We start from the raw sequence: 14,927 nt of genomic DNA on the forward strand, positions 1-14,927 counted from the left end.
GAGGGGCCATGTGCAGCCAGGTCAGGCGTGTCACTGAGCCACCGGGCCTGCAGAGGAGCCATGGGGGAGGGGGGACAGGGGACCCGAGGCAAGGCAGACAGCGACGGGGACGGGTGGGGACCTTTGACAGAGGGCGTCTGTAAACACATGCAGGAGGAAGAGTAACAGAAAGGCTTCCAGCCTGGGTGACAGGGAGCCTGGTGGAGAAGGGGCTGCATGGGAAGGCTGGAGTCCGGGAGAGAAGTCTGGCCTGGGGTCAAGGGTCAGGCAGCTGTCAATGCGCAGCGTGGCTGGTGGCTGAGACCGTGGCGCTGCCAACCCCCCCCCCCCACACACACACACACTTTACAGAAGAGCCGTGGAGACCGAGCAAAGGGGGTGCGTGACATTCTGAGTGCGGCCCCAAGGAACCCAAAGGGAGCATTTCAAGGAGAAATATAAGCCTGTGGGGGACCTGGAGATGCCACATGGCCCCAGAGAGACTGTCTTGGGGGGCCAGGAAGAGCCCTGACCACTGGGGCTGAAGGGGCTCCTCAGATACTGGGTGTCCCAGTGCTTGGGGGCGTCCCTGGCCTCTGTGGTTCCAAAGGCATCCTTTTCAGTGTGTGGGACGGGGACCGGGGAGCCCCTTCCTCTCACGATGTCAGTAACAAACTGGCTAAAAGCGCCCTGATCAGCCAAATCACTCAGGCCTCACGCGTCCAGAATCCTCCATCCACCGAGCCTCCCCGCACGCGTCCCGATGCCCCGATGCCAGCCTCGCTGCCGTGCACACCCAGCCATCCCGGAGCTCGGAACCTCCTCCTCGGGGAGCCCACCCTGGCTGTGCCTCCTCCAAGCCACCGCTTAGCACACTGTGAATGGCCTGCCCCTCTGGCGGCTGACCCCGTCACCCGAGCAGACCTCTGCAGGCTGGCTCTCCTTAGCGGTGTGTGGGCAGAAATTTCCCAGGGGCTCAGATGTAAGCGAGTGGTCCCAGCTCCCGTCGGTGGCAGCGCCTCCTCCGAGCGGGGGCCAGTCAGTGATCTTTCCCCGCCAACCTCAGGACGCAGAAGAGCCTGTGGGGTACAGCCGTGAGCCCGGACCAGGGCTCCCTCCAAGGCTGCAATCCCCAGCCAGCTGCTAGGAGCAGTGACAGGAGTGTCCTAGGGTTCCCTGGGCCTCCTCGGTGGGTTCCTGCCTTTCTGAGCCTCTGTCTCCTCTTGTGCATGAGCACAAGGTCGCTGTGTGCCCTGGGAAGGGAACGTGTCTCCTTTTTTTGGCTGCCCTGGGCCAGGGACCTAGACCTGAGCTGCGGTTTTGAGTTATGCCGAAGCTGCAGCAACACAGGATCCTCAATCCACTGTGCCAGGCTGGGGATTGAACCTTTGTCCCAGAGCTCCCAAGACGCCGCCAATCCCATTGCCCCACAGCAGGAACTCTGACGTGGGGGGGGGGACTTTTTCAAGGGAAACCAGCTGCCCAGCTTTGGGGAGCGGTCAGCTGATGCTGGACTGTTGGCCCCTCCTGCAGCCTCAGCTACACAGCGGCCTTGCGTGGTCTCACCCCTCCCAAATGAGTGAGCTAAATGGGTTGCAAAGACCCCTGACGGGGAGGCCCCGGCCCCATCCGGCCTCACCCTCCACCTCCCCCCGCCCGCCAATCCAACAGGTGCTGGTCCCTCAACACAGCGCACAGCACGTGCCCTGAACTCAGCCTTGCTCCCCAAGAATCCCCAGAACCCCGCCTGGCCACCCAGTGTGTGTGTATTTACCACCTGCTATGCTCTGGGGGCTGCTTCAGGGGCTGGGGGCGCAGCAGGAACAAGGCAGAGAGAGAGCCCACACCCTCACCCTTTCTGGGAGGTGTCAAGGTCACTGTTGCTCTCAGGAGCAAGACGGCCTGGCTGGCCAAGCATGTCCTGCCCAGGGCCTGGCCGGGAGTCAGCAAGCCCGGAGGCTTTCAGTGCTGGGGCAGAGCAGCCTGGCACCAGGCCCTGTTTGAGCTGGACAGGCCCAGCCCACTGCCCCAGCCCGGCCTGGCTCCTGCCCCAGCACTGAGAGTCCCGGGAATGGCCCAAGTTGTCGGTGGTGGCAGCCAAGGCAGTAACCATCCCTCCCATGTCTTCACCCACCCCCCGACCCGCCACCTCCTGCTCGGACTCGTCCCCTGGACCCTGAGCAGGCATGGCTGGGCCTCGAAGGCCAGGGAGGGTCTCCTGGCAAAGAGGGCCCCAAGTCCGGTCTACAGGGCGTCCCCCAGGCCTTCCTCATCCCCAGGGCCACCCACCCCGAGAGGCCCCAATCGGCCCATAGGGCTGCCAGGCAGTACCGCCAGGCGTCCACTAGAGGGCGTGGCTGAGCCATGGTCCTGAAGGCAGGTGGCCACCCGCTCCCTCCGGCCCCCTGCTGGGGGGGGTGGGGGCGCCAGTGCGAACTCTGAGGACCAGCCGATGGGCCGCCATCCTCTCCCCGACCCCGGCAGAGCTCTGGCCACTCGTGTAAAGGCGCACTAAGAGCTTTCCAGACACGAAAGGGAGGAAGTGGCGGTGGGGAAACTGAGGCACGTGGACTGGGGGCGGGGCGGGGGGAGGGCCCCGCCACCCCTGTGGGCCCAGGAAACCCCGTTGGAAAAGCACAGCTCTGGCCCAGCCCCCTGCAGGGGGAGACCCCAGACCCACAGGGAACAGGGGCTGGCACCTGTCGCTCATCTGGTTTGCTGCGAAGGCCGCCTCCAGCACTTCCAACCAAAGGCAGGGGCCTCCCGTCCGGAGGCTGCTTAACAAAGGCCCGCAGAGGGGGCGGAAGTCAGGAGCGAGCAGGGGCTCAGGGTGCAGGAGGCTCTGGGCCAAGGGAGGGTGTGTTTCAGGCCTCTCTCCAGCTTCTGGGGTGGCCAGAAATCCTCGGAGGTCCTTGGCTGGGACGTGTCCCCTTGTCCCAAATCTCCCTCTTCTCTGTGTCTCTGCCTCTTCCTAGGGGACATGGGCCCTAAATCCAGGGCGAGGATCCACCCTCAATCCAGGATAATCCTGTCTCAAGATCCTTGACTGCTGCTGCGGTCGGCGGAGAAGACCTGATTTCCAAATAAAGTCGTTCTGAGCTTCTGAGTGGACTGAGTTGAGGGGACCCTACTCACCCCCACCGAGAGGTCGTGGGCGTTTCCGAGTGTGGCGGGGGTGTCCCCAGCCCAGAGCTGCCCACCCCACCTTCGCCAGCTTTGGCCCCAGGGGAGGTCAGTTCTGAGGGGCCCCCTGGGAGCTGGGAGGAAGCTGGGAGCCGGCCGCACCGCCTCCCGAGGGTGGAGGAGTGGAGGCCTCGGCAGCGTGGGAGATGAGAGTGGTCCCAAGGTTAATTAATTAGTACATTAAAAATGCGCCCGCAAGGGCCCCACAAACAGGAAAGTATTAATCACCCGTTTCCTCCCAGTGACAAGTGCGTTTCCCTAAATTTCTCCACTGCTGACTTAACCAAATGATCACCCCCGGCTGCTGCCATTTCCCATGAAGTCACGGCTCATGAATATTCTGGCGTCGCAATTTGCTTCTTAAAAGGACAGACTTATTATTTCATTTTTAAGTTTACCGTCATGAATAGTAATTTTCCAGGCCCTGAGATAAGGACAGGCGGTGACTGTTCTGCTCAGCCAGACAGTCCGAGGAGCCAGTAGGGGACGGATTGGGGTTGGGGGGTGCCAGGCCTTCCTGCCAGTGGCTCCAGACGTGGAGTCACCCCCGGGAACATCCCTGGATGACGTTAATGGGCCGTGTCCTCCACCCCTCTGCTCGGCTCGGCACTGTTTATGAGCAGGTCCCCGTGGCCGCTCTGTGTTGGGCCACTGCAGAATCGCCACCTGCAGACCAGGTGAGGGGTGGGAAGCCTAGCCACGGAGTCAGACACAAGCCAGTCCAAATCCTGACGCTGGGCCATCTTAGGCAAGTTCCTTGTCTTCTCTGGGCCTCAGTTTCCTCATCCATGAAATGGGAGCCTCGAGCTGGGACGTGTCCCCCCTGCCACGCCCGTGTGCCACGCCCTTCTCCACTGCCTCAGGTCTGGAGCAACGCAGAGAGACAGTGGTGGAGGTGGTGGAGAGGGGGACCCCAGCCCCCCCGCAGCTTCCCCGGGAGTGTCCTCCCGGTGTGACTGCCAGCACTCAATGCAGTGATAGGACCTACCCGCGCCCAGCAAGCCGTAGCCAGGCGCGAAGTACATGTTCACGTGGAAAGTCAGATGTCTTCACTCCCATCGTCGTCTTTCGTGGGGGAAGCAGCGCCCGCTCAGAGACGGGGTGACGGTGGGCGGAGGTGCTCGGCTCCTGAGGCCCCTGCCTCTCCTCCCTGCCCCTGGCCTGTCATCAGACGGACCCCCCAAAGGCCCCACCAGAGCCGCCCCTGCAGATGGAGGGCCCTCGTCCGGGTGGGCCGCAAGGAGGCGGGCCCTGCGCCCCAGGCCCATCTGATCACCCCCTGGGCCCCCGCAGAGCTCGCCCTGGCCTCTCCTGACCCCCCACCCTGCCCCCCACACGGCCCCCAGACTGAGCATCCTGGCTGCCCCTTCCTCGCTGGGGCCCTGCTGACTCTCCCCCGACTCAAGTCCTTGGGATCAGAGCTCAGGTGTGCCGTCTGTCCTGAGGACGGGTCTCCTTGCTCCCCACCCCCTGTCCGTCGATCAGGGCTCCCGTGAGAGCAGACGGCCACCGGGTTTCTGCTTTGAATGAATGAATGAAGCAACTCATATAGGAGGGTCTCCCCTGACAGATTTGCCCCAGAAATACTGTGCGTGCACAAAGCGTGATCCACCAGAGCAGTGACCTACAAGCCAGGTAAAGGAGAGGGATCCGTGGAGCTCCCGTCCTGGCTCAGCAGATTAAGAACCCGACACAGAGTCCACAAGGATGAGGGTTCGATCCCTGGCCTCGCTCCGAGGGTTAAGGATCCTGCGTTGCCGTGAGCTGTGGTGTAGGCTGGCAGCTACAGCTTCAATTTGCCCCCTGGCCTGGGAACCTCCATATCCCCTGGGTGTAGCCCTAAAAAGCAAGAAGAAAAAAACTGGGCTCTGACCCCCGGGAGCCACAGTGCCTTGTGCCGGCCACCAAAGCGCTACCAGGCAGGCCCAGGGCTGACGCATAAGGTCGCTTTCCCAGGTCCGAGTGAGAATAGCTCAGGCTTGGAGGCGGCTAAGTGGCTGGGGTGGCGGTCCTTGCACCCTCCTCCTGCGAGGCACGGCTTGTCCTGGGGCAGCGTGAGCTGGCGGTTTACAGCTGTGCACACGTGCGGCGTCAGTGGTGAAAACCGCCGAGTCAGAACCAGAGGAGTTTCACTGTAACCAATGTGTTTAACTGTCCCTGGGAATCTTGCCTCGGAGAATCTGAGGGACCGGACGCCCGCAGCCCCCCACCCCAGAGGCTCCGCTTCTAGACGTGTGGGGGTTCTCTGCTGAAATGGTGTTTGTAGAATTAGCAGCTGATTTTTTTGCACGCACACCACCAGCTCTGTTGGGGAGGGGCTGGGCTCGGGGCGCAGAGTTGGCTCACACTTGCACACCCCAGGCGCCAATCTCCCGGCCGTGACAAAAGCAGTGAGCCCCCAGGGACCGGGGGCCAGGACATGCCCTTGTGAGAACGTGGGTGCAAGGAGGTCTCAAGCCAGGCACACACGGGGAAGAAGCCAGACCTTCCCTCCTTCTGTCCTGCCCTCGGCATGGACATGTACCCTGGACCAGGACGCCCAGGGGCCGGGGTGGGGCAGGAGGCACAGAAGGGGCAGGAGCCTTCCCACGGTCACCGGGTGGTCCTTCCCCTGGGTCACTGACCCCAGGCCCCCAGGACCGCTCACAGCATCCCTCCCCCACAAGGAGCAGCGCGCAGCCTCGGGAAGGCACAGCCCCGTTTCTCAGGGGAGCCCCGTGCGGCCAGAGGTGCCAAGTCCAGACCCAGGGGCGGTGTCTCTCTCCGAGGTGCTGAAACACTCCTGGCCCACATCTGGCCACGGTCGTCCCTCCCCTGCCTGTCCCACCATCGCTCCCCAGACACGCAGCTCCTTCCGCCAGCTGCGTCACCACCCTCATCGTCTCACTTATTTTTGTAAATCAGTAGTAAGACACCCACGTAAAATTTACCTTTCTAACCTTTTTTTTTTTTTTTTGGCAGTGCCAACATCAAGTGGAAGGGGATCATGGGCCAGGGATCAACCCGCCCCACCGCAGTGACCAGAGCTGCTGCCGTGACCACATCGGCTCCTTAACCCGCAACGCCGCACGGGAACTCCAACTCTCCTTTTTTCCTCTTTCAGGGCCACACCCGCGGGATATGAAGTTCCCAGGCTAGGGGTCGAATAGGAGCTGCAGCTGCCGGCCTGCACCACAGCCACAGCAACACAGGATCCGAGCTGCGTCTGCAACCACAGCTCACGGCAACACTGGATCCTTAACCCACGGAGCGAGGCCAGGGATCAAACCCACATCCCATGGACACGAGTCAGATTCATTTCTGCTGCGCCATGGCGGGATCTGCCCCCGTCTTACCCCCCTGAAGTGCACAGTTAGGGGGCGTTAAGTACACTCACCCTCTGTCTGCAGGACGGTCCCACCTCCCTAAATGTCACCTCCGTCCCCACTGGACACTAACTCCCGCTCCCCCAGCCCTGGACCCTGCCATCCGTGTCCTGTCTCTGTGGACCTGACTCTCTAGGGCCCTGGCACGAGGGGATTTGCGCCGTGTCTGTCCTCCGTGTGGGGCTCGTTTCGCGGTCGTTTTGGGGTCCACCCTCGTTGTAGCTGTGTCGGGATCCCTTCCTTTTCAAGGATGAGTCATTTCCACCGTAGGGTTGGACCCGCTTGGCTCAGCCACTGCTGTCAGGGACGCGAGGGTGGCGTCCGCCTTCGGCTGCTGTGAATAAGGCGGTCCCGGGCACCCGTGTTCAGAATCTCTCCCAGGCCCGCTTTCAGGTCTCTGGGGTACAGACCCAGACGTGGGCCTGCCGGGGCCCAGGGGGACTCTGCTCCGTCCTCGGGGCCCCCCTCTGCCTGCTGCCGCGGCTGCGCCCCCTTCTCCCCGCCCTCCCCTTGCTCTTTCCCGCTTGTTGGACGACAGCCCTCCCGGCCGGCCCACCCCGTCTTCTTCCCGTCTTGGGGTGTTTGTTTCGCTCCATCGTGTGTTTTTGCAGCAGGGGCTGCTCAGAGACGCGTGTGGTGTGGTTGAGACGGTTTTGCAGCCAAACAGGTCTGGGTCCAAATCCTGGCCTTGAGTGAGCCCTCCGGCAGCTCCCCTGCTGTCGCATCGCCGAAGGCAGGGCCGCGCGGCCGGAGGACGTGACCGCACGGGGCTGCTCAGGCGGGATCCGAGGGAGGGCAGACGCGGGGGCCCTGGAGCCGGTCCGCCTGTGTGAGCTGGGATCCCAGGGCTCAGCGGGATCCCCGAGAGCCAGCGCGCTCGGGGACATGGCTGCGAGGGCCCCGGGCCCGGCCCTGCTCCCTGCCCTCAGCCCGGCGTCCGCCCCACGCGAGGCGGGGAGCTAAGGCTTCCCGGTTCTGAGATAAGAGCCCTGCAGAAGGGCTGCTGTTGGGGCGTCTGACGCAGGAAGCACTCGGCCGCCCGCTTCTGGGAACGTCAGACATTTAAGCGACTTCCTTGCTGAATATTTCATGATTTACATTAATGGCTTTCTGGTGTTTTCCATAACAAAACCGTCCACATTACGATGGGTTAAAATGTGGTTATTCCGGCCACTCTCCTTCCCGAGGGCCGCCCACTGGTCCCTCTGTCCACCCGACTCTGTCCCTGAGGCCCTCGAGTTCCACGTGTCCTAAATGGGGCTTCCTGCCTCTGGGACAGATGCCACCCACCTGTCCACGGCCTCAGACCCAGGGATGGAGGCGCGCGTGACAGTCCCTGCCACGGGGTCGAGAAGGGGAGGCACCGTCCGTCCACCACCTGCACAGGCCCCGCCCTCCTCCCGGCTCCGAGGCCGCAACTCGGCCAAGGTCACAACTTACCTGAGAGCTGGCTGGCTGACACTCCAAGGAACGCCTTTTTGGGTTTTTTTGCTTTTTAGGGCTACACCCGTGGCATATGGAGGTTCCCAGGCTAGGGGTCCTGTCGGAGCTGCAGCCGCCAGCCTCCACCACAGCCACAGCCCTGCGGGATCTGAGCCCTGTCGGCGACCTACACCACAGCTCAGGGCCACGCCGGATCCTTGACCCACTGAGCGAGGCCAGGGATCGAACCCGCAACCTCATGGTTCCTCGTCGGAGTCGTTTCTGCTGTGCCACATCGGGAGCTCCCAGGAAGGCCTTTTTTAAAGGAGCTGAAGCCCATGCTTATGTCTCCTGTTGGCTGGTCCTCAGGTCTCCTCGGGCTCCTCTGGCCTGTGACGGTTCCTCGGACCCTCCCGGCTTCTGCTGGCCCTGACTGTCGAAGGACTGGGCAGGGGGCTCACGAGGGTCGCTCCGTCTTCCTCACGACTGGACAGGGCTCGGGGGGCTGGCCGGGTGCTCTTCTCAGGCCAGCAAACCAGGGGTGCTGGCTGTCGCCATGACCTGTCACTGCCGATGGCCACCCTGGGATGGGCTAAGGCTGCTCAGGTTTCTCCCCGTAGGTCCCTCCTTCCGCCTTCTGCACGTTTACCTTCCGGAAGGAGGCCCGGCCCCGGGGGAAGGGGGGGCTGCCGGTGCCACTGGGGGCTCTGCCCCGGGGTGGTCCCTGTTTTCCCCTTGGCTGCTCTATTCGGCCGTTTGTCCGCAGCGGTGTGTCCCATGTGTTGGCAGGACATTTGTCTTGCACTTCGGGGCACAACCCTAAATTGCTTTCCTTTTTGCTCAATTGCCCCAGCTCTGGCCTGGGGGGCTTCCAGGCCTTCTGGGTCCTTTAACTTACTCCGTCAACGTGGGTCTCTTTCTCTCCCCCCAGGAAATTTTACAATATGTTTTTAAAACAAATTTTTTTTGGTCTTTTTGTCTTTAGAGCCGCACCTGCAGCATATGGAGGTTCCCAGGCTAGGGGTCAAATAGGAGCTACAGCTGCCGGCCTCCACCACAGCCATGGCACCGCCGGATCCTTGACCCACTGAGCAAGGCCGGGGATCGAACCGCATCCTCATGAACCCTAGCTGGGTTCATTAACTGCTGAGCCACGGCGGGAACTCCTCCCTCAGGGGTTTTTGGTGGCACCTGCGCTGACCATCACAGAATCTGTCTCTTCCCAGGAAGACCGCCCCCCCGCCCGCCCTGGCGGATAATGTGGGCAAGTGTCAGGAGCCCCAGAGGGGGCTATCCCAGGGCCCTCTGATTCCCCCAGGGAACCTCGGCTGACCTGTCCCCACACACAGCTGTTGTCAGCTCAGCATAGGTGTGAGCTGCCTCCCAGGCGCAGGGAGGCAAAGCCGCGGGCCAGGCCCCAGGGACCCCCACCAGCCTTGGCCCCGTGCTCCCAAGTGCAGGTCCCAGCCCCCAGCTCCCACGGTGCCCCAGAGGCTCTGGGATGTTCCCCAGCTCCTACTGGATTCCCAGAGACCAGAGCTGTCGCGAGCCCCCGAGGGGTTTCCGGTCATTTACCACCAGCCACTTCGAACCAAAAGCAAAATTAATTTCTTTCCAGGAATGGATGTCCTCTCCCTAGAGGGGTCTCCCCCAGGGACTAGCCCCCCCCCACCCCGAGCCACCCTGTGTCGCCCCGGTCTCAGCTGCTGAGTTCCCAGAGACCCCGGCCTGCGCTGCAGCATCTTCCCTCCCACCCCCCGGGGGACCTCGGGCTCTGGTCCAGCCTGAGGACACGCCAAGGGTGGCCGAGCTGAGCGAGGACTCTGGTCACAGGGACTCGACCCCCCACGAGACCTGCCGTGGCGGCCCTGTTCTCTGAGGCGCAGAGACCCCTGCGATTCGCCCGGGGTCCCTTGGCGCGTCAGTGCTGGACCAGCCAGGACTGGAAGCCTGGGCTCTGGACTGCGTGGGCTGCTCGGGCCTCTGCCCTGTCCGCCTCCTAACCCCTTGAAAGGCACTCAGACAACCAGGCCCACAGATGGCCGATGCCTCAGGCGTCCCCATCCAGGGCTGTGCCACCCCGGCCACAGCCCCGACTCACCCGGGTGGGGCCCAGGCCCTGCCCCCACCTTGCAACTCAAGGCCAAGGTCCAGCTTAACTCTGAACTCATTTGCCCACAGCTGGTGGCTCAATTCGACCCGCTGTTCCCAGAACAGAGTCTGATGCCCGACCTGGGAGCGACCCTCACACCTGAAAGTGTCGGAGGCTGCCCCTGGCTCTAGCCCCCCATCCTGCCCAGCCTGAGGCTGCAGCCGAGACCCGGGGCTGCAGCACTGGAGGCTGCAGATGAAGAGCTGCCAGTGTGTCGTTTCACCAGCGTCCCTCACCCTGAGCACCACAGGTCTTTTGCACCTGGCACAGCCCCGCCCCCCACAGTCCCCAGCCTCTGCCACCTTAGGTGACACACACATGGTCCCAGGCCAAGCTGCAGGGCCTCAGGGGCTCTTGGTCCCCAGGTAAGGGACTCACGAGCAGTCTGGAGGCTGCATATCCCCTCGTCCCCAGGGCCGGAGCGGTGACCACGTGAGTGGCAGGGACCGGGTGCAGCCAGGGGTGCCCTCTGCAGCATGTGTGAGCCATCTAAGAGGAAGGAGACTGAGGCACAGAGGAGTGACACCTTAAAATCAGTTGGCTTCTGGAGTTTCCTGGTGGCATAGCAGGTGAAGGAGCTGGGGTCGTCACTGCTGCAGCTCGGGTCCCTGCTGTGGTGAGGGTTCCATCCCTGGGCGGGAACTTCCACACGCCAGGGGTGCAGCCAAAAATATAAATGAATTGGCTTCCCCCTCCTACCCTGACTCGCCCCCCAATTCCTCCAGCAAGACCAGAACGTTCGGGGAGGAGGCAGGATTCTGAGACGCCCCACCTCTGTGGGCTGATTCTGCCGAGGGGGCACCTTGCTCCCGTCACGGGGGAATCCACAGCCTCCACCACCCCCGGTTCTCCCTCCCCGCCCCCAGCCTGGCATCACTCGGGGAGCGGCCAAGCAGATGTGCTGCATTCATAGCGGGTCCCCGCGAGGTGGTGGTGGGGACGCTGTGTTCCCTTGGGGCCCGGCCAGGCAGCCTGTCCCCCTCCCTCCTCCCTGAGGGCCTTCCAGCAGCACCGCCCACCTCCAGACACACACCGTCTGCAGCCTGGCTCCGAGGATGCCCAGCCAGCCTGTAAGCCCAGAAGCTGACGGGCTGGGGCCCACCTGCCCTGGACGGTGGGGAGCCTGGGCTGCACTGGGCAGTGGTTCCGGGTCACCCCTCCCTCCTCTGGGTCTGGCCAGGCTCGCGTGTCAGGCCTGACCCGGGCTTGGCGCTGGCTCTGCCCCCTTCTGCACTTTACGGCTTCTCTTGGGAACACTGGTCATTTTTTAACTATTGAACAAAATGTGCTTTTTATTTATTTATTTTCCTTAGGTCTGCACCTTCTGCATGTGGAGGTTCCCAGGCTAGGGGTCGAATCGGAGCTGCAGCTGCCGGCCTCCACCACAGCCACGCCAGATCCAAGCTGCACCTGTGACCTACACCACAGCTCATGGCAATCCTGGATCCTTAACCCACGGATCGAGGCCAGGGATCGAACCTGCATCCTTACAGATACTATGTCAGGTTCTTAACCTGCCGAACCACAACAGGAACTCCAGCACTGGTCGTTTTGAATGTCCAGCGCTGGGCACCTGCATGTAGCTGTCCCCAGGCTGGGCTTGGTAAGCGGTCTGTGGCTGTGCCTCCCTGAGCCGTCCTGCCAGTTCCACGGCTCCTATTCTGGGGCCTCTCCCATCTGCCCCACCCCCAGCGCTACCCGCTGTCCTGCTCCCACCCACCCCTGTCCTTGCATCCCCCCGCCCCCCAGGGTTGCCCCTTCCCCGGCCTCGGTGCCTGCTGGACACAGGGCCTTTTCCACAGCACCTCCTCCGTGGAGCCTTCCCAGACGGCTCCTCCAGCAGCACCGGGCTGAGCTGAATCTGGGGTCCACTAGGACCCCCAGCAGCCCTGCCAGGAAAGAAGATGAGTGTGGAGGTGGTGGGATGGGCTTCTCTGAGACCACCAGACCCTGGCTGGCAGAATCAGGACCCGACCCAAGCCTCATCCAGGCTCTGAATGTGGGGTCCGTAGGGAGGACTCAGAGACCAGAGACTGGAGACCCCCGAGATAGAGGCAGCCAAGGGGGCTTTTCATGCTGGGGCAGCTGGACAGGAAGGGGTCCAGGCCTGGGGGGCTGGCTGTGGGTCAGAGGCACTATCACCATCTCAGCCCAGGTCCACGGGCCAGTCCCACCCTGGCCCCTGATGGGCCCCCGTGCCAGGTCCCCAGAGCCATCTGAACCCCCTCCAGCCTGGGAGATCCGTGGAGTCCCACATGGCCCCGCCCCCCTAGAGTCGCCCCCTGAGCTGGGACAGGCCGAGGTCTGCACCCCATCCAAGAACAGACGCCCCTGGGGACCCCAAAGGGTCCCTTCTCTTGTGCTGTCGTCGGAGCCTGGGGTGCAGCTAAACATCCTCGGGGACCAACAGTCTGTGGGGGCCGGACACGCGGGTGGGGGCGTGCAGCTGGGCCCAGGGTCCGCCACCGCCTCCAGCGTCCCGGAGCTCTCAGCCTCTCGGCTCTGGTGGGGCCACAGGAGGGCCTGGGAAAAGGGTTCTGGCTAGAAACTGCCTCCACCGGAGCCCCCAGCCTGCGCCCCCTCCCACAGGCTCGCCACAGTGGGAGGGCAGGCAGGCTACACCCAGGCCACCCCAGAGGGGGCCCTGCCTGGCTGTCCCTACCCCAGGACCAGGGTCCCCCACGGCAGCTGGCCCTCAGCCTGTCCGCTGCCTCGTCGCAGGGGGCCTCCGTGGTCTCTCGGGCCCCAAAGGCTTGAGGGTGCCTGGGCCGAGGCCGCTCTCAGAGCCGTTGAGACCCCAAAGGGCACCCCCTGGCCCAGCTGGTGCCCGTGAGTGACACCAGGGTAGGCTTCCTAATTAAATAGGGCACAAAACTGAGGCCGGCGGAGTGATTACCCAAACCGATTGGATTTTGAAGAACAAATAATCCGTTAGCGTCAATTCTGCCTGGTACACACGGCCACGAAACCGGGGCAGGCGGGGGGGCTGGCACGGAAGAGGGAACGCGGCTTCTTAGGGGTTGTGGCTCGTAAACACGACGGCGCCTCTCCGAGAGCTTGCACGTGTGCGTGCGTGTGTGTGCGTGTGCGTGTGTGTGTCTGCTCTGAGCCTGATTTATCAGTGAGAACCCTTTGCAGTCTTTCAGATTAATAAAAATATTTAATAAAGAATCAAGATGCTTTATCTGTAATGCAAAGAGAATCACATTGCCTATATTTTTATTACTGAGAAATTGGAAGCAGGAAGGACTAATGATAGAAGCCACCGTATAAATGACAAAAATACCCAGCCTGGTTATGTGTTCTGCTCTGCCTGCCTTTACCCTATAAACATAATCTATTCGCTCGCCTCTTTCGGCTGATTCTGGAGTCTGCTCGGCGTGGTGGAGCTGAATGCCGCCCTGCTCTCAACAGCCCAGGGAAGTGATTAAATAAGACATAAATTTGGCTGTCATTGCACTTAAAATCAAATCAAGGATCATTTGTTACCCCAAATGAACCCGTTCTCCTTCCCTGCCCATAAGTAGGCTGCTGTTTGCCGAACCATTTAGAAATGTATATACAGTCAGCTCCGCGCATAATGGCTTGTACTATAATATGATCTTTATGGGGCTGCCTCGTGGAGCCGCCGGGAGGACCCATAAACAGCGCACGGCTTTTTTAATTTAAAGTTATAGGTATGAGACTTTGCAGGCTCGTCTCAGATCCATCTGAGTCTCGTTGGCAGCAGCGCCCGGCGAGAAGAGGGGGCCGCTGCCCGCCCCCCGCCCCACCCCGGGAGGCGGGGCCAAGCGGTCCTGCGGGCATCCTCTTACCCCATCCCCCCCCAGGTGGGCAGGAGGGGCCCGGAAGCTGGACCTGGAGGGGGAGCTCACCTGAGAGGGGAGGTAAAGGGCCGGCCCACACCCGAGGGGCTTTCGCACCCAGTTGGGTCTCTGGCTCAGCCGCCCACCCACCCGCCCACCAGTGGTGGAGGGGCAGAGGGGGCGGCAGGACACAGACCGAGGGACCGAGGAGCTGGCACGTGGGGGCCAGTCCACAGGGCTTCTTGGCACTGGGCAGGGGGTCCCCAGAGAAGGCAGGGCAGCAGGAGGAGAGTCCTACGAAACCAGCTTATTGGGGTCTAGTACTTAAAGGGGCCAAGTTCCAGGCCATACGCTCACCCTCAACGCTGGCATCCTCCAGCCCCAGGACGCGCCAGGTGGGAACCAAGCCAGGACAGCGGTATGGCGGCCTCTGAACTTGCCCCACGGCCCAGACCGCGAGCCCCGGGCTGCCCTCTTTGTCGCCTAGTGCCTCACCCTCCACTCAAAGGGGTCAGGGTCTGAGTTGCCACCGTGTGTGCGGCCGGGAAAGGCTCACCGCACCCTTCTCCCCGATGCCGATGCCGAGGGGAAAGCGGGCACAGAGCCTGCAGCGGGAAGGCTAGGGCAAGTCCGGCCCCGTTTTGGCCCCCAGGACCCCCTGAGCTGTGGTGGGAGCCGTGACCCCGCCCCAGCGGATGCCAGGCCCAGGTAAAGTGAGGAGGGGACCCACAGCTGGGGAGCCTGAGGCCCCGGGAGAGGAGAGAGTGCTGGCCTCAGGGTCAGACCAGACTGGAGCAGACGCCAGCCCTGCTCCCCCACCCACCCCACCCCACCTTGACCTCGAGCCCAGCACCTCCCCTGGAGGATGGGGCTGCTGGGAGGCAGCGCCCAAGTGCTGAGCAGAGTCCTGAGCAGGTCCCGGGCCTGGAGCCGGGCAGGGCCCTCAGGCGCGGCAGCCAGGGCGCCCAGAGCTCCGAGTCAGGGACCCCCGGCTCCAGGCAGCCCTGGCCTCGGACCCCA

Source organism: Sus scrofa, chromosome 1 (assembly GCF_054392235.1).
Source record: "Sus scrofa isolate SSC_HxYL_T2T_F1_AM1 chromosome 1, Sscrofa_HxYL_maternal_Yorkshire_Landrace_v2.0, whole genome shotgun sequence".
In the NCBI taxonomy this organism is placed as follows: Eukaryota; Metazoa; Chordata; class Mammalia; order Artiodactyla; family Suidae; genus Sus; species Sus scrofa.